This window comes from Sciurus carolinensis, chromosome 1 (genome assembly GCF_902686445.1).
Source record: "Sciurus carolinensis chromosome 1, mSciCar1.2, whole genome shotgun sequence".
NCBI lineage: Eukaryota > Metazoa > Chordata > Mammalia > Rodentia > Sciuridae > Sciurus > Sciurus carolinensis.
In genome coordinates, this window is record NC_062213.1 from 182649128 (window position 1) to 182672508 (window position 23381).

Genomic DNA, 23381 nt, shown 5'->3' on the forward strand with positions numbered 1-23381 from the left:
ATACCCTAGCCAGATCTCTCCTTACACCCATCTCATGATCTGTTGTTAAATATCAATTTCCTCAATGGACTATAAACTCTTTATACACCTAATACTGATGTGTCTGCTGAGTAACCTGAACATTCAAGCAATAAAATCATGATCTATACCAACTGTATTCAGATAATTAATGTTACAAACAATCAACAAAAACCTACTCTTAAAATCATTAACAGGATGAGTTTTATTCCAATGGATGCAGTACTCAGTAAGACCCGCTTTACCAAATTAAAGACAATGCTGATATATACTAAGTTGATAACAATAAAATTATAACATTTTTGAAAACTCATTCTTCAAACTAGTTTTGCACATATTATTGCACTTTATCTTTAGAATTCATGTTAGTGTTACATCAGCCAACACTTGATCTGCTTTCTGTAATGCCAGAGACAAAGGAATCTCACATCAGTCAACTTGCCCGTGAGGGAAATCCCATGGCTGCTACAGGCCTGAAAACTGCTCTTACTCTACAACACACTGAATTAAAGAAACCAATCATCTGAAACAGCCATTCTTCAAAATCTAACCAGACGGCAAAAGCACACAGGCAAAAACCTTTCCAGATATTGGTAAGAACTGTACCATTCCAACAAGTCTTTCATTTTCCACTGTTCCAAGGAGAAGCAAACCTAAGATCCAGTTCTTAGTTATTTGATTCCATGACATAAGGAAACATCAGAAGCCCTGGGTCATCCCTACCTTGTTTTCACTGCCCATCCCCACCAATTTGTCCTGCCACTAATAATCTGGTCATCCACAGACATACTTTACAACCTCTATCTCCTAAAACTTCCCTTGGCCAGACACTCATGTTTTAGCAAGGAGACTGCACTACCCACAACAGACCCTCTTTCTTTTCTACACTTTACTAAGGGTTCATTCTTTCAACAAAAAAATGTATTTAGTAACAACTACATACTAGGCACTATTCTAGGCAGATTCAATAGTTAAAAAGTCCCTTCAAGCTGGGCATGGTGGTACAGGTCTGTAATCCCAGAAATTCAGGAGGCTGAGGCAGAGGACTCCAAGTCTGAGGCCAGCTTGGGCAACTAACTCAGCAAGACCCTGTCTCTAAATGAAAAATAAAAAGGCCTGGGGATGTAGCTCAGTGGTACAGTGCCCCCTCTAGGTTCAATCCCCAGTACCACTAATACACACAAAAACCTTTTTTCCTGGAGCTTACATACTGGGGGGCAGGTGAAGGCACACGAGGGAATAAGAGTCACAATAAAGCAGCATGGAAACGCCTTACTCATGAAAAAAATTGAACAGAGACTGCAAGAGAAATACTATGCTGTGCCTTATCTTGGACATGGGTCCAAGCAGATGAAAAAGCAAGTAGAAAGATCATGTGCAGAGAACAGGCTTGTGTGAGGAAAAGAGGTAATTAAACAGTGAATGCAAAGCAAAAAGTTGCCAGGAAGCAATTGGTACAGCAAGCTTAAAGACATGGATGCATGAGTAGAGCCTTCAAGGCATCCTAAGGACCTGTTTTCCACTGGGTAATGTGGGCTCCCACTTAAGTGCTCGGAGCACAAGAGTATAATGATCAGAATTACAATTTAAAACACTAGGGCTGGGGTTGTGGCTCTGTGTTAGAGAGCTTGCCTAGCATGTGTGAGGCACTGGGTTCAATTCTCAGCACCACATAAAAATTAAATAAATATATTGTGTCCATCTACAGCTAAAAATATTAATAAATAAATAAATAAAACACTTCAGCCAGGTGTAGTGGCACACGCCTGTAATCCCAATGGTTCTGGAGCCTGAGGCAGGAGGATCGAGAGTTCAAAGCCAGCCTCAGCAACTTTAGCAAGGCCCTGTCTCTAAATAAAATATAAAAAAGGGCTGGGGATGTGCTTCTGGGTTCAACCTCCAGTACCAAAAAAAAACCTAAAAATTACTGTGTGTGATGAAAGCTCCAATGGCACACACATGATTCTTGGCTGCTGAATGGAGAAAAAATTTTAAAGGACAAAGGGTAGAATAAATTCATAGATATTGCCTAAAATAATCCAGGTAAAGGACAGCAATGCCTTAGAACACAGCATAGCTCTCGGAATACCCCCAACATTCTATACTCTACTAAACCTTAACTAGCATATAATTCCTAAGTTCAAACAAAGAATAAATGGTAATATTCTCAGACCACAGCATTTGTATCTCTTTTGTAAACAAGAGCAAAATTTTTTTTTCTTACCTCACCTCAAGTTCCCCAGGCAACCCTTATCAAGAGAAACAAAGATAAGGAAACACAAGGATAACCTTGCCCTTTCCTCTGACCCCTAACGTCAAAGCTAGTCCTCTAAACCATAAGGCACAACATGTTTAAATAATATTTGAGGGCTAATGTGTTCTGGCTTCAAAAGCATAACCATAGCAATAAAAGTAAATAAAAGAACTGGGGATATATAGCAGGAGGTTTGCAAGTTCAAAGCCAATTTCAGCAACTCTGTGAGGCCCTAAGCAAATTAAAAAGAGACCCTATTTCAAAATAAAAAACCCAGTAGTAAAGCACCCCTGAGTTTAATCCCCAATACCTAACCAAACAAATAAATAATGATAAAATCATGTGGAGAAAAGGACTTGGGTAGAGGGATGTACATGCCTGTAATCCCAGAGATTCAGGAGGCTGAGGCAGGAGGATTGCAAAATTTGAGGCCAGCCTCAGCAACTTAGGGAGACCCTGCCTCAAAATTTTAAAAATGGAGGGAACGGTTTGCTGGGGATGTGACTCAATGGTCAAGGACCCTGGGTTCAATCCCCAGTACCAAGGGAAGGTGGGGAAGAAGAGTTGGGTGTCTTGTGATTTAAAAAAAAAAAAAAAAAAAAAAAAAAAAATCACAACCCAATCCAATCTAATTGCAGAAATGCTGACCTGGGAGGACATCAGTGTTTAGGACAAATATGACAACAATTAGGGTCACAGAGCTACTAAGAACTATGAACTGAAAGCACTTCTGGAGATAATATCTAGTATAATTCCTAGTTTCACAGATGAGAAACTGTACCCAGAAAAAAAAAGCTAAGATGATGAGCTAAAACTAGACTGCCTACAAGTATCCTGGCTCCCACTGTCCCAAATCTTGCCATAACACCTTTTACTTGCTAAAGAACAATGAGCCACATCCTTAATCTAGTCTGCTCTATTATCTTATTCATCTTCCAGTTATTATCTAAGGGACAGTTTTTAAAATGTACCTTGTGAAATCAGTCTTATTTCTTCTTTCTTTTTGGTACTGGGGATTGAATGAGACCACTTAATCACTGAGCAACATCCCTAGCCCTTTTTATTTTTATTTTGAGACAGGGTCTCACTAAGATGCTCAAAGGCTTGATAAATTGCTGAGGTTGGCTTTGAACTCTTGATCCTCCTGCCTCAGCCTCCTGAGTCCCTGGATTACTGGCCAGCACAGTGCCTGGCTTATCTTAGAAAACATTCTTTTTTTTTTAAGTTGTCGATGGACCTTTTATTTTATTTATTTATATGTGGTGCTGAGAATCAAATCCAGTCCCTCACACATGCTAGGTAAGTGCTCTGCCACTGGGTCACAACCCCAGCCCTTAGAAAACATTCTTAAATAAATAACTCATTAAAATTTGCCTAAATTGTATTCTTCACAGAGGCACCAGAGGATGTTCTGATTGTAAGAATAAATGGAACTTAGTCTATTTGTAAAGAAATTTCAGTCAACAAAAAAATACTCATTTCAGAGCAGAAAAGGAGATGATACATTTGGAATCTATCTTCCATACTTTGAAAATGTGCTAGAATTTTTTTTTCATCCAATCCATTAACAATCCATTTAACCCAGGGCATCAGACCAGATAACCAACTTCTGGGGGAGTCACATTTGCTTTCTTTTTTTTTTGTTTGTTTGTTTTTTTGGTATTGAGGATTGAACCCAGGGCCACAACCCCAGACCATTTTTTGTATTTTACTTATCTTTTTAAAAATATTTTTTAGCTGTCAATGGATCTTATTTATTTATATGCAGTGCTGAGAATCGAACCCAGTACCTCACACATGCTAGGCAAGTGCTCTACCACTGAGTCAAAACCCAGCCCCTAGATTTTATTTAGAGACAGAGTCTCACTGAGTTGCTAAATGCCTCCTAAATTGCTAAGGCTGGCTTTGAACTCTGGATCCTCCTGCCTCACCCTCCAGAGCCACTGGGACTACAGGCATGCGCCACCGTGCCCAGCTTGCTTTCATTTTTAACAAGCAACAGGAAAAAGACCAAATTTGATAGCAGAACAACTTGTCACAAAGATGATAAAATTCCTCTGATGGAAGGTTTCACTTGCTTGCTGAATAAAATCCAATATGGTATGGGAGGCCTTGATCCTGCTCTAACCACTCCATCCTCAACCATTCACTCCTATGCTTCTATCCTTGATCAAACAAGATTTTTAAAAATTTTTTTCTGCTTCTACACCTTTAAACATGCTCTTCCCACTGCCTCTCAACCATCACTGTCCCAACCTGCACCCCACCACATACAGCAGCTCAATTTCCATCCTTCCATAACCAGCTCAAATGATATGAAGATTCTAACAATAAATCAAATCCTTAAAATACCTTTCATTTTCCAGAATCAACTTCAAAAAACCAAGTTGATACACATATATTTAAACAATGGAAAGTACAAATCAGTTAAATCCCAAACTAGGCACAAAGGCCTACACCTGTAATCCCAGTGACCCAGGTCAAGGTAGGAGGCTCATAAGTTTGAGGCCAACAGCAGCAACTTAGCAATAACATTGTTTCAAAAATAAAAAATAAAAATGGGGATATAGCTCAATGGGAATGCATCCCTGGATTGATCCCCAGTACCAAAAAAAAAAAAAAAAAAAAAAAAAAAAGGTCTGGGGACATAGCTCAGTAAGAGTGCTTGCCTCACATGCACAAGGCCCTGGGTTCTAATCCCCAGCAAAAGAAGGGCGGGGGCAAGGGGGAGGAATGAATCAGTTAAATCCCTAAAAGTTTCTTTAATTCCACACTAGGTCCAATTAAGGAGCTGACTACTCAGTGAAAAAATGTTTACACTATTACATCTTTATAAACTATAATAAATGTAGCCAAGAAAAAACAAGTTTAAAATATTTTCAACAGTAACCAGATTATTCAAGTTTCTATATTAAAGCTGAATTTTACATGCACAATGCTTTAGGATGGGAGACAAAGCATCAAATAACTGTATCCAAAACTTACAATCTGAATTTGAAAAGTGATTTTCTACATGCTAAAATTAGTTAACAGCAAGAGGATGAACAGTTCAGAAAACAAAACCTGTATTTCTATAGCTTTACCGTGACACTTTACACCCAAAAAGGAAACCAAAGATCTCTCTCCTCCTTGGAAAGTACCTTGATTTCCTGTTGGCAATTTGGTAAGATTAGTCACTAGAATACCTGCAGGTGAGAATAACAAGGTCGAAATTCCATATGGAATAACAGGTTGCACACAAAGTTACAGCTTATGCAATATTTTTGTCTTTCACATACAAACTTTAGTTTCTTAATAAAGAGCAATAATTTATTTGACTTCGAAATTAAGCAATCTTTCATTCATGGCTTACATAGGCAGTACCTGAACTCAACACATAAATGGCCACTGCAGCTTATGCAATATTTTTGGAGGGAGGGGGGGTGTGAAAGGGGGGGTACTGGGGATTGAACCAGGAGCTACATCCCCACCTTTTTATTTTTTTAGAACAAGGTCTTGCTAAATTGCCAAGATTGGCCTTGAACTTTTGATCTGTAGGATTACACATGTGTCACCATGCCAGGCTATGCAATACTTTAGACCTGCACACACACACACACAAAACCAAAAACCTTATTTTTCTAATAACCAGAGCAATAATTTAGTTGACAACTTCAAAATTAATTCATCTTTCATTTACTTTCATGGCTCACCTCAAACCACATATAAATGCTCAGTGTAGGTATTAGCTCTTATGAGAAATCTTGCACTTCAGGTTAACTGCGTTAAATTTTTTTTTTTCATTAAACTTCCTTCTTTCAGCTATTTCAAAAAATAAAAAGAGGGCTCTGGTAGAGTGCTTATCTAGCATGTGTGAGGCACTGGGTTTGATTCTCAGCACCACATATAAACAAATGAATAAAATAAAAGTCTATCAACATCTAAAAATATATTTAAAAAAAAAAGAAAAAAATAAAAAGAAATAATCATAACTGATAACAAAGCTTTTGTGACAGTTAAATAACGCTATCATTCACTCAAAAAAATAACTGCTGGGCCCAGGACAGTGGTACACACATGCAAAGCCAGCAACTTGGGAAGCTGAGGCAGAAGGACCACATGTTCAAAGTCAGCCTTGGCAATTTAGTGAAAGATGTCTCAAAAAAATAAAAAGGGTGGGGGCAGGGGATTGGGGTTATAGCTCAGTGGTAAATTACTTGCCTAGCATGTGTTGAGGCACTGTGTTCGATCCTCAGCACCACATAAAAATAAAGGTATTGTGTCTACCTACAACTAAAATATGTATGTATACATATATATATATATATATATATATTTTTTTTTTAAAGTGCTGTGGGTAGCTCAGTGGTAAAGTGCCTCCCCCTGAGTTCAATCCTGCCCAGTAACAACAAAAAAACCTACTGATGGAGCTGTTGATACACACAAAGAAAATACAGATATTGGATCCACTGCTTCTGAACCAAGAGTTCGTAACGATTTGCAGGGATATTATTCATATTCACTACAATGCTATATCCAAACAGACTATAAAACAATTTCATTTGAGAATTTCTAGAATGCTCAACACACACTTGTTTATTCAACTGTCAACATAGCTCTAGAATTCATTAGTTTCTTCTGTCCCTATAAGACAAGATTTTCATCACTTTTACACAAACACACTAAAGAAAAGAAACCATTTAATAAAAGAAATAACAGTAGTAACTATGTTTTAAGTTTCTTGAGGCCTGAGGATGGAGATCAGTAGTAAGAGTACTTGCCAAGCACTCACAAGGCCCGAGCACCCCCTACCCCAAACATACATCTGTAAATCCCTGTCTAAAATAAAAAGTGATAGGGATGTTGCTCAGTGGTAAAGCACCCCTAAGTTCAATTCCCAGTATCACAGAGGGGAAAAAAAAAAGTTTGAGTCATACTGAAGTTTCATAAAATACTGATCTGCAAAATTTTTTAAGTATTCTTTATGTTAGTGTAAAATGTATATACTGTAATCTTTTTTCTCAAAAAAGGAGGAGGAATTTACAATGTTTCCCAAGAAGTTCTAAACAGCTTGTCTTCAAAGACTACATTAAAGACGCTGAGGCAGGAGGATCATGAACTCAAAGTCAGTCTCAGTAAAAGTGAGGCACTAAGCAACTCAGTGAGACGGTCACAAAATGGGGCTGGAGATGAGGCTCAGTGTTTGAGTGCCCCTGAGTTCAATCCCAGTACCTAATCTGCCAAAAAGAGACTATATTAACTTGGGAGGTTGGGAGTAGTGGCACACACCTATAATCTTCCTGAAGATGAGGCAGAAAGATTGAGAGTTTGAGACTAACCTGGGCAACTTATGGAGACTCTGTTTCATGAAAAAAATAAAACGGGCTGTGGATATAGCTCTGCTGTAGAAGGCCCCTCAGTCCAATCCCCAGTGTCACAAATAACTCTTCTCTTACCTTGTATGGAATTAAATATGATAAAGCGCATAAAATGCTTAAGCATTTATTGTGTGGGGGGAGGGGGAGACTGACAATGTAGGCTGGGGGTGGTGCTGCCTGCCTGCCTGCCGCTGTCCCACCTACTGAGGGGGCTGAGACAGGAGAAAAGCCTGAGCCTACTTTAATGCCAGCTGGGCAACACAGCAAGACCCTGTCTCTTTAATTGGGGGTGGGGGGGAGGACTGGTGTGATGGTGCACACCTGTAATCCCAGCAATTTGGGAGGCTAAGGCAGGATGGTTACAAATTTGAGGCCAGCTTGGGCAACTTAATGAGACCCTGGCTCAACATAAAAATTAAAAGCGAGGGATGTGGCTCAGTGGTACAGTGCCCTGGGTTCAATCTCCAGTACTGGAAAAAAAATCCAATCTATTAATGTGCTTCTTTAATATTCAGATCCAGGTTTGCTCAATTAAGTCACAATTCATGTATATTATCCTAGTATCCTCTCTCAATAGTATACTGGTTGAAGGACTGGGGATTTAGCTCAGTGGAAGAATGCTTGTCTAGAATGCGCAAGGCCCTGGATTCAATCCCAGTTCTGATAAAAAATAAATACACACACACACATTGAAAATTATATGGTCACAATATTAAATTATTTGACACAAATAAATCCGACAAACATCATTAAAGGAAAAGCAAATCATTCCAGCTGAAAATTGGCACCCAAAATTTCTCTAATAATTTCTCTAATAAGGCACTCAAGAATTAAAGAAACCACAACCACATATCATTTTATGTAATTTTTACCTCCTCTCCCTGCAAAAAGGCAGAATCATAAGCAAATACTGAACTGTAGCTAACAATATGAATGCTGAAATATTTAAAAGTGAAGTGTATTGATGTAACTTAAAGATTAAAAAAAATGGGAAACAGGCAAAATATTTGAACTACTTCTCCAAAGATACACAAATGGTACATAATCATTAACAAATGCAAACCGAAACTACAATGAGCTACCACGTCACACCCACTAGGATGGGTCAACTATTTTTTTAAAAATTGTGGTGGGAGACCCTTAATCTGCTACTCATGAGGCTGAGGCAGGAGGACCAGGAGTTCAAGGCTCACTTGTCTAAAAATTAAAATTAATTTGAATCCCTGTCTCAAAATTAAAAATAAATAGGACCGGTGATGTAATTCAGTGGTAAAATGCCCCTTAGGTTTGATCCTCAGTACCACGGGGGAGGGGAGGAAGATGACTATATAAACTCTTTCATAATAAAATGTCTGAGGAAAAAAAGAAATCATTATCCCTGATGCATACATTTGATGCAGAATGCTTAACCTACACAGTATGAGGACAACACACACCTTAAAGGAATGATGGAATTTAAATGACAGTTTATGAGACTAAATCCTCTATAAGTATTGCTGACTAAAATTTTCCAAAAATTTATTTAAGCCACATTCAATGAGATCATAACAGCTGTATTGACACTAATTTGGTGAGAATAAATATACCTACCACAGTCCCAAAATAAAGACATTGAACAATTAAGCTTTAGCTCACCCAACATAAATATCCAGGGTCCTTTTTCTTTTTGGTACTGGGGATTGAACCCAGGGCCTTGTGTTTACAAGGCAAGCACTCTACCGACTGAGCTATCTCCCCAGCCCCCTCCAGGGTCCTAATGAAAACATTTGAAGCCCAGACTTAAGCAATAGTCTACTTCTACAAGATAATCTGAGGCAGAAGGATCATGAAATCTGGAGCTCAAGGTCAACCTGGGCAACAAACAAAATCCTGTATCTAAAAAACAAATAACTAATCTTGATAGAAATTAAATCTTAAAAGTATATCAATAAATACTCTGTACACCAAATATTTTCATTTCAGTAAATAACTGGCATTTTACAGTCATTTAACAAGTAATTCATGTCTCATTTCCCTGTCTTCTGGAAAAAAGGAGTCTAATAACATAAAATGCAGTCCTTGCATCAATCTAAATTCCAGTCCCTACCCAGTTGTTTTGTAAAGTGAAGAATAGTCAAGTGTGATGAAGCACAAATGTAATCCCAGCAATCTGGGAAGCTGAGGCAGGAGGATTCAAAGTTTAAGACCAGCCTCAGCAATTTAGTGAGCCCCTCAGCAATTTAGCAAAGTCATGACTCAAAACAAAAAAAGGGTTGGGGACATAGCTAGTTGAAAACAGTCCCTGGGTTCAATTCCCAGTACTGCCACAAAAAAAAAAAAAAAAAAAAAGAAAAGAAAAGAAAAGAAAAGAAAGAAAAAAGACAATAAACCAACCATGATGTACTCCATTACTAGGGAGGTTGAGATGGGAGGATCACTTGAGTCTAGGACTTGAGACCAGCATCGACAACATAGTAAGAACCTACTTTTTGGGGGGGGGGCGGGGGCGGGGGCAGATGTTGGGGGTGGGCGGTACTGGGGATCAAACCCAGGGCCTCATGCCTCAGGCTAGGCAAGTGCTAGAGAACCCACTCCTCCTTAAAAAAAAAAAAAAAAAAAAAAGGAAGACAGTCCAACAATCAAATATATTGTCTTCCTATTTCTACAGTACAACTCAATGACATTACATTGAAAGCTACTTTAATCACCCTTGTTTGACTAAATGATTAAACAATTTATACTTGCTGAAAATAAAATGTCTAGCAATAACATAATGTAAGTGACTAATAAAACTGAAACAGCAAAGAGATAAAGTTAAATTCTGTTATGAACAAAGATGAAGCAATCACCATTAACCCCAAAATCAACATATCACTTTCCAATAATTTCCAAGAAAATAAGAGGAATATCATAAAGAAAATGCTTTTGCTGAAAGGGAAATGAGGAAAACAACTCCATTCACAACAGCCTCAAAAAAAAAATAAAATACTTGGGACTCAATCTAACCAGAGGTAAAAGAGTTTTACAATGAAAACTACAGAACATTAAAGAAACAAATTCAGGAAGACCTTAGAAGATGGAAAGATCTCCCATGTTCTTGGACAGGCAGAATTAATATCAAAATGGCCACACTTCCAAAGGTGCTACACAGATTTAACGCAATTCCAATTAAAATCCCAATGACATTTCTCATAGAAATAGAAAAAGCAATCATGGAATTCATCTGGAAGAACAAAAGACCCAGAATAGCCAAAGCAATCCTGGGCAGGAAGAATGATGCAGGAGGTATCACAATACCAGACCTTAAATTGTACTATAGAGCAATAGTAACAAAAACAACATGGTATTGGCACCAAAATAGACAGGTAGACCAATGGTACAGGAATTGGAAATCCATATGCGGTAAAATGAAATTAAACTCCTCTCTCTCACCCTGTACAAAACTCAACTCAAAATGGAACAAGGATCTAGGAATTAGGCCAGAGACCCTTCACAAGAAAAAGCAGGCTCGAATCTCCATCACGCTGGCTTAGGATCAGACTTCCTTAACAAGACCCCCATAGTGAAAGAAATAAATGCAAGAATCAATAAATGGGATAAATTCAAACTAAAAAGCTTTTTCTCAGCACAGGAGACAATCAATAATGTGAAGAGAGAGCCTACAGAGTGGGAAAAAAATCTTTTCCACACACACACTTCAGACACAGCACTCATGTCCAAAGTTTATAAAGAACTTAAAAAAACTTTACACCAAAAATACAAAGAACCCAATCAATAAATGGACTAAGGAACTGGGCAGACACTTCACAGAAGATGATAAACAGGTGATCAACAAATATATGAAAAAGTGCTCATCATCCCTAGTAATTAGAGAAATGCAAATTAAAACCACCCTAAGATTTCATCTAACTTCAATTAGAATGACTATTATCAAGAACACAAGCAATGGTAAGTGTTGGCAAGGATATGGGGGAAAAGGCACACTCATACATTGCTGGTGCAGTTGCAAATTGGTGCAGCCACTCTGGAATGCAGTATGGAGATTCCTCAGAAAACCTGGAATGGACCCACCATTTGACCCAGCTATCCCACTCCTCTGTTTATACGCAAAGGACTTAAAATCAGCATACTACAGTGATGCAGCCACATCGATGTTCATAGCAGCTCAATTCACAATAGCTAGATTATGGAACCAACGGAGATGCCCTTCAACTGATGAATGGATAAAGAAACTGCGGTATATACACACAATGGAATATTAGTCATAAGGAAGAATAAAATTATGGCATTTGCTGGTAAATGGATGAAGTTGGGAAATATCATGCTAAGTGAAATAGGACAAGCCCAAAAAACCAAAGGCCGAATGTTTTCTGTTAAGTGCATGACAATATATAAGGAGGGGGGGGATGAAGGAACTTTGGATGATGTAGAGGAAAATGGGGTGGAAGGGAGTGGGGGATGGAAAGAGAATGAAACAGACAGTATCACCCTATGTATATTTATGATTACACAAATGGTGTGAATATACATTGTGTACAACCATAGAAATGAAAAGTTGTACCCCATTTGTGTATAATGAATCAAAATGTAGTCTGTAAAAATAAAGATTTTAATAAAAAAAATAAAATAAAAAGCTTTTGCAACTTATGGGACTTTTTTGGGGGGGAGGATACTGAGGACTGAACCTAAGGGTGCTTAATCACCAAGCTACCTTCCCCTCTTTTTTTGATAGGGTTTTGCTGTGTTACGGTCTCAAACTTTTGAGCCTCCTTCCTCAGCCTCCTGCATCACTGGGAGCAACTGAAGTTCTTTTGAAGCAACGTTTTAAATACTAAGCTTTCATAAATAAACCCAAGAGTTTTATTCCTATTTCCTCCATGGTTCCTTACTGTCTACAATTACTACCCCAAAATGCCTTCAACAAGTACCAAAGAAAAAGTAAAAATGTACATGTGCAACACATCAAAACAGTAGATACCTCTTCTATATATCCAAACTGTTAATGGCCTGAAGAAGCAGCACTACAGGAAACTTTTACTTTCTCCATTATATATTTCTGTAATGTCTGAATTTTTCAACAAACACCCATCTGTGAGCAGAGATAAAAAAATAATGACAAGATTATTCAAGGATTTAATAAGGTATGTCGTGCTTAAATAAGCCCTGGGGTCAGGATGGGAGGTCCTTAGGGCACTCAGGAGTTTTATCTTTTTCTAAAAAAAAAAAAAAAAAAATGTTGGGGCTGGAGCTCAGTGATAGAGCGCTTGCCTCACACTTGTGAGGTACTGGGTTCAATCCTCAGTGCCACATAAAAAAATAAATGCATAAAACCAAAATGTTAAAACAGAACCTGAGTATAAAATATAAATGCAAAACTATTCTAACTGAAACGAGGTTGGGGGGTTCAAGAGTCCCATCACCTCAACCTCTCCCTGAGTAGCTCCAGAGGTACCCTCTCACTTCAGAGAATATTTAAAAGCTTCCTGTCCAATCAAAGTCCACAAGGATTTTTTTTTTTTTTTGGTGGGGGGATGGTGTGCTGGCGATTGAACAGAGAGCTTCACATATGCTAGGCAAGCACTCTACCAACTGAGCTACATCCCCAGCCCTTCTGTCCAATCTAGATTTGGCTAAAATTTACTAAAAATTCAAGGAAAACTATCATTATCATAACATTTCAAAGTTATCTGCAGTTGCAAATTAGCCTTTATAAGATGGGTTTTGAACACAAATTTTTATGATCAAATTTGTAATTCATGCAATATATACATTTTAAGAACACAATTCAATAAGTTTTGACAAAATATACTGTATTAACATTACCCCCCACTACAGGGTAATATAGCACTTTGTCCCCAGGGATTTGGGATGAGTCAGGAAGATTTCAAGTTCAAGGCCAGCTTCAGTAATGTAGTAAGACCCTGCCTCTAAATAAACAAACAAAAAGCTCTGGTAGAACCACCCTGGGTTCAATCCCCAGTACTACAACCAAAAAAAAAAAGACCTACCTCCACCAAAATGCATATTATTTCTTGTCCCTCTGAAAGCTCTTCACTTAACTACCACACAAATTCTTTTCAATTGGTGACTTAACAAAAACTGAGTAACTAGGACTAGACAGTAAGAGTACTTCCAAAGACCACCATCCAGTTAGGCATCTATTTATTATCATATTAACTCGTTTTTTAAACATTTACTAAGTCTTTTCTACATAACAAAACATTCTAGATAGGGATTTAACAGTGAATCAAACAAACCCCTGCTTATTCTCTAAAAAGAGATAAAGGGTGGAACACAAAGATTTAAAATATTAGAATGTCACATAATAATAATAATGGAGGATTAAGATGGGGAAAGTATCAGTTGATAAGGAGACTAGGGTTACAGAGTAGCCCAAGAAGGGCTCCCTCAGGACATTTCCCAAAGTGACATACATGCATACAAAGGTACATCAAAATTACCAAAGGGGCTAGGGCTGCAGCTCAGAGGTAGAATGCTTGCCCAGCAAGCTCTGAGTTCTGTAAGGCTCTGGGTTCAATCCCCAGTACCTGAAAGAAACAAAACTCCAAAAACTAAGTGATAGAGCAAGTATGTGTGACAACAAGCACAAGTTAAGAATACATAAAGCTGGGTTTCAATATAAGGATCATTTTACTTTGCCTGAAACAAGGAAGTTTTTCTCATACTGCCCTTTCTCTAGAAGTCAAATATAGTCAACACTCCAGCCTAGCACATGCTAAGCACTGTGCTCTATCACTGCTACAGCACAGCTGGAGGGGCTTCCAAAACTGCCAAGACTGGTCTTAAACTTGCGATTCTCCTGCCTGCACCAACACATCTGGCCTTCTGGGTAACTTAAAAAAACAGTCTTACCTCCATGAATTACTCCATCAATCCTTTATTTATCCCACCCTTTTTACTAAAAGAGAGAAAATTGAGTTATTAACCTCTAACACACACACACAGGACTACTAAAAGCAAAGTAATGGGCTTCACAGATGTTTACTACATTTTAAAATAACCCTGGTTCTTTTAAGATAAGGATCAAATGTCTTATGATAAGACATACAGAAATTTGCCTTTGCTTGGCAACTTCTATCTTCTGAGACAGGTTAAGCTATGCAGTTACACTCCCAATGCTACAAAGCAAAACCAGGCAGAACAAAAATGAGGGCACTGCCCATATGTCAGCTAAAAAAGGTATCAGATCAATGCCTATATGCTTTCTAAAAGTCCTGGGGTTTCTTCAGTTGGGAAATGAAACAATTCAAGGTTTTGGGATTATTTTCCCCCTTACACTTCACCACCCTCTTCCAAAGTCACCTAAAGGAAGGAAATAAGGAATCGAAACAAATAAATTAGTGATATGTTAAGACAGCAAAATGACTTTGAATGGGAACACTAGAGACCTGTATCACATATCCAGAAAAGAGACAACAAACTAAAATGCCTACAACAAATAACATAAAAATCAATAAGGATCAATGGATTCTCTGCTCCACATCAGGGATACATGTCAGCCTGTGGTGGGGGTCTATGGCAAACTGGAGAGGAAAACATACACAAACCACAAAAGATGGCTGCTGCAAAACAGAAACACAGATTCATGGCTGCCAGATTTTTTTTTTTGGGGGGTACCAGGGATTGAACCCAAGGGCACTTAACCATTGAGTCACATCCCTAGCCCTTTTCATTTTTTATTTCAAGACAGTCTTGCTAAGTTGATTAGGGCCTTGTTAAGCTGCTGAGGCTGGCTTTGAACTTGCAATCCTCCTGACTCAGCTTCCTGAGTTGGGGATTACAGGCATGCACCATTACATCCAGCTTGCCAAATCTTATTTTTCAAGAGCAGCATGAATCCAAATTTTTATATAAAATCTCCCTGTTTTTAAATGTTGACAACTAATTCCAATTATAACACTGAGCCAAACAAAATACATCTGGAGACTGGATTTAGTCCATAAGCCTCAGTTTTCAACCTCTGCATGAAAAGAAAAATACTCAGTTCTCCTAGGGGCAGAACTGTAACTTCTGAGGCAGAAAACACACCCTATGATTCCAGTAAAACACTATCATCTGAAAATACACTAAAGAGACATGAATACACATGTAAAACCCCTAATTTTTGAAGGAGAAAAATCATCTTACTCCTTTCACAGTAAGTTGCACCATTTCTGCCACTAAAACAAGAACCATAAACAAAACCCAACGGAAGAGGGGCTGCGGTTATAGCTCACTGGTAGAGTGCTTGCCTAGCATGTGTGAGGCACTGGGTTTGATCCTCAGCAAAACATAAAATAAATAATAAGTGAAACAAAGGCATTGTGTCCATCTACAATTAAGAAAATTTAAAAAAAAAAAAATGGAAGAAAACATTAGGAACAGATTTCTATGAAACTGGACTTACCAAAATTTCAGTTTTCTCAATATGAACATAATCATTACCTTCGAAACTAAAACACAGCACATAACATTTCAATTCATTTCCTTTGAAAGACTAGGAAAGAATCTTTTAGAAGGGGTGCCTGTGTCTCTTCTTGCCCTAGTATACCTTAGACGATTACTTTTTTATGGGTTATGAATCTGCATTATGAAGTCTAAAGCAGTGGTTCTTAAACCTTTTTGAGACTCCAATACAGAGGGAAAGATAAAATGCACACCCTCAAAAAATTAATAGTTCAGGCAATTGTGGTAGCGCACACCTGCAATCCCAGTGACTCAGGAGGCTGAGGCAGAAGAATCTCATGTTTAAGACCAGCCCCAGCAACTTAGCAAGACTATGTCTCAAAAATAAAAAAAAGTTTTAGAGTTCTCGGGCCCTGTAGAATCCATAAACACAGATGGAGTGCCCTCAACTGGGTGCAGAGGCTCACACCTATAATCCCAGCTATCTGGGAAGCCGAAGCAGGAGATTCCAAGTTCAAGACCAGCCTGGGTAACTTAGTGAGACTCCCCACCTCACATAAAAATAAAAAGGGCTAGGAACATGGCTCAGTGGTAATGCCCCCCCCCCGCCCCCGAGTTCAACCCCCAGTATTGGGGAGAGGGAAAAAAAAAAAAAGTATCCTGCTCTAGAGAACACTAAACTTTACTTAAACGCCAAACCCTGTACTTCTTTCTACAGCTACATCTCCATCCCAACACTCTACATTAAGCAACTGACATCTCCAGGGACTAGCAGCCTCTTCACTAAACATCTTCTACAATCTGTTTTCCACATCTCTGCAAAAGTAATTTTAAACCGGGCCAGTGGCACATGCCTTAAGCCCAGCAACTCGGCAGATTGAGGCAGGAGGATCAAAAGTTCAAGGCCAGCCTCAGCAAATCAGCAATGCCCTAAGCAACTTAATGGGACTCTGTCTCAAAAAGGACTAGGGAAGGTAGCTCCATATTAAAGTGAGCCTAGGTTCAATCCATAGTACCAAATGAAGTCACAAATCCTCTTTTTTCCTCATTTGTACTGTTGAAATAACAGAAATTTTGTTGTTGTTAATGACTTCATGTTCACACACATACACATACCCATCATTGCAAACTCCTACCCCCCATCTACCAGGATACCTCAACAGCTTTCCTAAACCACCAAACATCTCTGTTCTTTTTTGTGAGGTGCTGGGGATTAAACCCAGAGTTTCCCAGCACACTAGGTAAGAGCTCTACCACTAAGCTACATGCCCAGTACACACCAACTCATCTTTAATTCTCTCCTTATTATGTGTCAGTTACACTTGGCTTTCTTTGAGTTCAGAGAGCACACTAAATTCTGACCATCTTCCTTGCTGCTTCCTTGACACTCTACCTAACTGGTTCCTCACTCTCCCCAAAAGGAACTCTTCTAATTACTGTTAGGTCTGCCCCCTTTAAGTACCTATGGAAATCTCCAGCTTGACCTCCATGCCACTTTTCTCAATGTATAATTTATCTACTTACCCCACTATCCTGTAAATTCCCAAAAGACAAGACCATACCAGTCTCACACTTCAATGCCCACACAGGGCCTAGCACAAACAGGCCTAGTATATAGTTGGCTCTCTGATACTATTTGTTGAATCAGTCAAACAATCAGGGTTAAATAGAGAATTGATCTTAGATGTTTATAGAATAAGTGTGTGTGAAGCACTCCACTAGTCTAACATTTGAGTAAAAAAAGCATTAACATTTTCTTCAATGAAGGACGTCAGTAGGCTCAGGAGAAAGGCCAGCACCCTAACATTCTTCGTAATTAGAACTAGCCAATCTAAAACACAAATTATATGCCTGTGAGCTCTCCCATTCAGCCTCTTCTTTCCCCAGCTCCATGCTAGTCTTGGATATACTCCAAGTTCTTCCTCCTTCCAATTTTTCGGTATAAAACAGATCACTCTTTGGAATCCTTTTTTTTTTTTTTTTTTTTTCCTTATATTTATTTATTTGTGGAGTTTTTTTTGTTTTTTGTTTTTTGTTTTTTTTTTTTGGCAGTGCTGGGGTTAAACCCAGGGCCTTATGCATGCCAGGCAAGTGCTCTATCACTGAGCTGCATCCCCAACCCTGTAATGCATAATTTCACAAATTCAAGAGCATAAGAACAGCTACTACTATCACTACCAGTGCTAAAATTGAACTATACTGAGTTGGAGAGACAGTTCATGCACAAGGCCCTGGGGTTCAATGCCCAGCACTACAAATAAATAAATAGGACTGTACTCAGTCTGAAGATTCTACACATCTGGACACCTTCCACTGGGGCTACAAATATTTCTTTAAAAAATGGGATTTACTAGACATAAAAGCTTTTTTAAAAAAAATGTTTTTATTAGTTGTTGAAAAATGTTAAAATTTATTTGTTTATATGCGGTGCTGAGAATCGAACCCAGTGCCTCACACATGCTAGGCAAGGGTTATACCACTGAGTTACAACCCCAGCCCTAAAAAAGCTTTTAATTGAACAGTTTCTAACAGAAACTTCAGTTTTTACAAAATGCAATCAAAGCCTAAATCACTGCACAACTTGTTCCTGATATGGCTAAAGCACAAACATCAGTTCACAAAATACATCTACCAAAAAACAAACAGCCCAGTTTACTCCATGTTTTTCAAGGCAGAAACTATTTCTGTATCTTTACAGGCTTCTATTGAATAATATACACATCAGACTGTCTAGACAACAGGACAGGTGAAGCCAGGCATGGTGGTGCAGGCCTAGAATACCAGGGACTAGGAAGCCTCAGGCAAGAGACTCCCTTCTCAAAAAAGAAAAGAAAAAGGGTTGTGGATGTAGTTCAGTGGTAAAGAGCTCCTGGGCTCAATATCCAGTACCAAAAAAAAAAAAAAAAAAAAAAAAAAGACTACCGGTAATACTTTCACAAAAACAAGGAAGGAAATCTGAAAGGGAAAAAAACTGAGGGTATGATACATCGCCTTCCACTCTGGGACCACAAACTAGAAATCCTATACATGACGAAGAGAATGTTGATGATAGCGGCTAAATGGTCTTTACTTCACTTGGTCTTCACAATAACCCTATAAGGGACGGTATTCCCTGCTATTTTAGCACTGTTGTTTTAAAAATAAGAAAACCAAAGCACTTGGAACTCAAGATTCGACCTAAAATCAAAAATTGGCACAGCCAAAATATGAACTCCGGAAGACGGGCTCAAGGATCCTTCCGTTATGCTGCCCACTTAAGTTTCACCGGCTCAGTCCGGCCAGGCCCTACCACTCTCTCAGATGTTTTCCCTTCAATCCAATTAACAACTTCCCCTTAAACACTGCACTCCCACTGATGGCTTCCAACTTCTGGGCACCAATGTTGCTCACCAGTTTCCGCCGCCACGCTCCACCCCCAAGATTTAGAAGAGCAAATAATAGCTGATAAAAGTTGCTTAGGTGCCAAGAGAAACTACTCCACATAAGCAGGGCACACGCCAATTACCACTGGAATGCAAGTCGGCCTCACTTCCAGCCCAAGAAAGAAAGTAGGAACACTATTTTTTTTGAAAGAAGATAAATGTGGATTATCCCTCTTTTGGCCACAAGGCAGAATAGAACGGAAGTATTAACATTTACTGAGTGCCAGCAACATGCGCCCTAAGAGAAGACAGAACCAGGCCAATGGGGAGACAAGGAGGGGGGAAGGGCATTCAGGAGTTCCGGGAAAAGGAGACTCCAAATAAGAGGGATCGTAAGATCAAAAGGTGGGGAGAAAGAAAAAGTGGAAGCCTCCCCGAGCAGATTGCAAAGAGAAGAAAAAAGTGTAGGCGCTGCCCGGCAAAGGAGGCAGCCCGGAGCCTCAAGAGCTAGGCCCAAGCGAGGGGAAGCCCTGAAGGGCGGGGAGGGGGAGGAGCTGGAGGGAGCGGGGCCCGCTGAGAAGAGGCCCGGGTGTAAGCGCGGAGGAGCGGCTCTACACCAGGCCTTTCCCCCCACCCAGACCCAGCCGCCGCAGTGGAAAGAGAAAAGAGAAAAGGACCGGAGCCCATGGAGCTGTCCTAACTCCTATCAGAGGCGCTCACTCACCTTGGCCCACCGCAGCGACCGCAGCTACAGCCTCGCAACGGCACAACCGGCCCGAACCTCGCCCCCGCCCGACAGCGCGCCCCGCGTCCCCGCTCTCCGTAGACCGCCGCGGCTGCGTCGTTCCACTGCCTCCTGGGAAATGTAGTCCTATGTCGGTCCCCTCCTCGCCAACTGGGCGAACTCCTGAACTACATTTCCCGAAAGATAAAGCGAGCGTTGAGCCCGCCGCTTTGCGTCACGCGCCGCGCTGTCGACAGTCACGTGGGGTGCTCCGTTCCTTCCCTTCCCCCCGCCTGGTGGCCTGGGGAAGAGGGAGGAAGGTGGACGGAAGGGGCGGGGGCGTTGCTGACGCCACTGCCCCCACCATTTTGGAACCAGCCTCTAGGGAGATACTGAGCCCCACCCACTCGCTGGCCTGCGTCGTCCAAAAGTCTTGGAGCTGGGAATGTCGCCTGGTTTTCATACTCTGCCCTGCCACCTCTCGCTTTGTGACCTTGAGCAAACGACTCTCCTCTCTAAACCTTCCCTATAAAATGAGATTCAGAATCCTAATTCCAGAGTTATTGCTCCGACAAAGTAAGATACACGAAAGCATCCAGTACCTTGAAAGTGCAACGCAAAATGGAGGGGTTTTGTTTAATTGTGATAGTGTGACCTCCTTCGGAGACGCCGAAGCTGCGATGGGCAACGATCTCAGCCTTGTCTCCGGTTGCCTCTCCGACCCGCTTCCGTGAGAATGGGAACACAGAGGTTTTTCTGAGTGTGATCCTTGGAAGGAAGTTTGTTAAAAATGGGTGACATTTGCCTGTTGACACAGGAGTCAGCTAGGGCACTTAGCCGTGATATCTGAGTTTTAAACAGCTTTCTCCGATAATTCTTGGGCGCACACAAGTTTGAGAACCACTGCATTTATCCGGGTTTTGCACAGGCTCATTTCCTCTGCAACTGCTGCCCTAGTGAACTCTTAGCTTAAATGTCACCTATTCTGTGATGCTTTCCAAGTTTACTAGTTCTCCCCATCTACTCCTAAATTGAGTTTGCACTTTGTATTTTCATTGTCCGGGCTGCTGTTTTTGCCTTCCCACCAGACTGTGAGGTCTGTGAGAGCGGAGGTGAATTTTGATGGATTTCCGCATGTCCAGGCCAAAGAAGACAATGTATAGATGTATGTATGTAGATCTATCTATCTATCTATATCGGTACTTTTTTTAATTGTTTTTTGAGACAGGTCTCCCAAAGTGGTGCAGACCAGCATCAAACTCCTGATGCTCAGCTTCAGCCAGTTGCTGGGATTACAGGCATAGGCTGCCATACACAGTTCAAGAAACATTTTTTAAATATCTGCTCTTGAGCCGGGTGCAGTGGCACAGGCCTGAAACTCAGGAGACTGAAGTAGTCATGTGCCACTTAGAGAGATCCTGTCTCAAAATAAAATTGAAAAAGGGACTGAGGATGTAGCTCCCATAGAGTGCCTAGCATGCATAAGGCCCTGGATTCAATTTCCAGTAACACAATAAAATCTGTTGAGAGAAAGTCTCACCGCGTTCAGCTCAAGTCCAAGACCATGCCACATCAGCCCTCATGACTGCCAGCCCCAGCAGCATTCCTTCCACACTGTTTACTCCTTCTTCCTCCTTGGGAATACTTCCTGTAGGCAGTATACTATGTAGTACTTCTTGAAACCTTCTGATTCAACTTAATTTTCAATTCACAGATTTTCTGGGTGCTTGCTTTATGTTATGACCAATGCATAAACCTGGAAACAGTGTTAAACTGGGTGGATACAAAAATACAAAATCACTCACTCCTCTTGGTTTCTGAATATTGTATCTTGGACCTCTTCTATATCTCTCTTATCAAATTCTGTCCCTTCCCTGGAAAGAAATTTATCCCAAGTCCCAGTCTGTATCCTCTCCTCTCTTCATTCAGCTTTTCTGTGAATGGCCTCTCTTCCTTTATTGATCTGACATACTCAGGTGACTTCTACATGTCTCCTCTCTTTGGAGCATCTTACTCTTAGCTACACCTTCAACTCAACTCATTTAGGTAATTCCAAATGGCCATCATACCCTAATTTCCCACTAATTTCTGGTACTGCTCTCCTTCCCTCCAACACAGCATTTCCTAGTTAATTTTGTAGTTAATTGTTTATGTGTCTGCATTCACTAGGTTTTGAGCTCTTTTCAACAGAGAACATTTCATCACTCCGCATATATTGAATACTTACAGCAAGCCAAGCACTGTGCTGGTTGCTCAGGAGAAAATGGATAAATAAAACAAATGTAGCCCTTTCCCTCGCAGAGCTTACTCCCAACATGGGAGACATGAAGAGGTCTATCAGTCATGGTGGCGCACTCTTGTAATCCCAGGGGCTCAGAAGGCTGAAGCAGGAGGAGCTCAAGTTCAAAGCCAGCCTCAGCAACTTAGTAAGGCCCTAAGCAACTTAGTGAGACCCTGTCTCAAAATAAAATATAAAAAAGGGCTAGGGATATTGCTCAGTGGTTAAGTGCCCCAGGTTCAATTCCTGCTAACACAAAAAGAAGAAGGTTGAATCAGAAGGATTACAAGTTTGAGGCCAACTTCAACAATTTAGCAAGATCTTCAGCAACTTAACGAGACCCTTGGCATCTTAGTAAGACCCTGTCTCAAAAAAAATAAATAAATAAAAAGGACTGGGTTTAAGCACCCCTGGCCTTGTATGTTAAAAAAAAAAAAAAAAAAAAAAAAAGGAAATAGAAAAAAGTCTATCAGTTAACATGGCGGTCAATGCCTTAATCCTATCTACTCTGGAGGCTGAAGCAGATCTCAAATTCAAGGCCAATTTGGGCAATTTAGTGAGGCCCTCTCTCAAAACAATGAAATAAAAAGGGCTGAGGACTATAGGTCAGTGGTAAAGCACCCTCCAACTCAATTCTCAGTACCAGAAGAAAAACAAAAGGTCTATCATAGGCCTATTATTTTACTACTGTGATAAGTGCAATACAGGAAGTTATATTATTTGATAATGTAGAACAAAGGTCAGCAAACTACAAACAGCCTAGGGGCCAATTCTGGCACACCTCCTATTTACTTTTCTTTTTTTTTTTTTTGGTACTGGAGATTGAACCCAGGGGCACTTTATCTCCCCAGCCCTTTTTATTTTGAGATGGGATGTCATTAATTGCTGAGGCTGGCTTCAAAATTATGATCCTCCTGCCTCCATCTCCCAGATAACTGGGATCACATTTATGGCCACTCTACTTAGTTTGTTTTTATAATACAAAATGATGAAAATAAAAATC

The 23381-nt window shown here is 40.0% G+C and overlaps 1 protein-coding gene across 1 annotated transcript in view; it reads right to left on the minus strand.

Annotated features, from left to right (window-relative positions):
• Window positions 1–20201, minus strand: part of Thrap3 (thyroid hormone receptor associated protein 3) — a 54766-nt gene extending 34565 nt beyond the window's left edge. Inside the window, 1 exon segment of the mRNA XM_047554634.1 lies at window positions 20101–20201. The gene's annotated coding sequence lies outside the window, so the exon portion shown is untranslated.
• Window positions 20202–23381: the final 3180 nt, after the last annotated feature.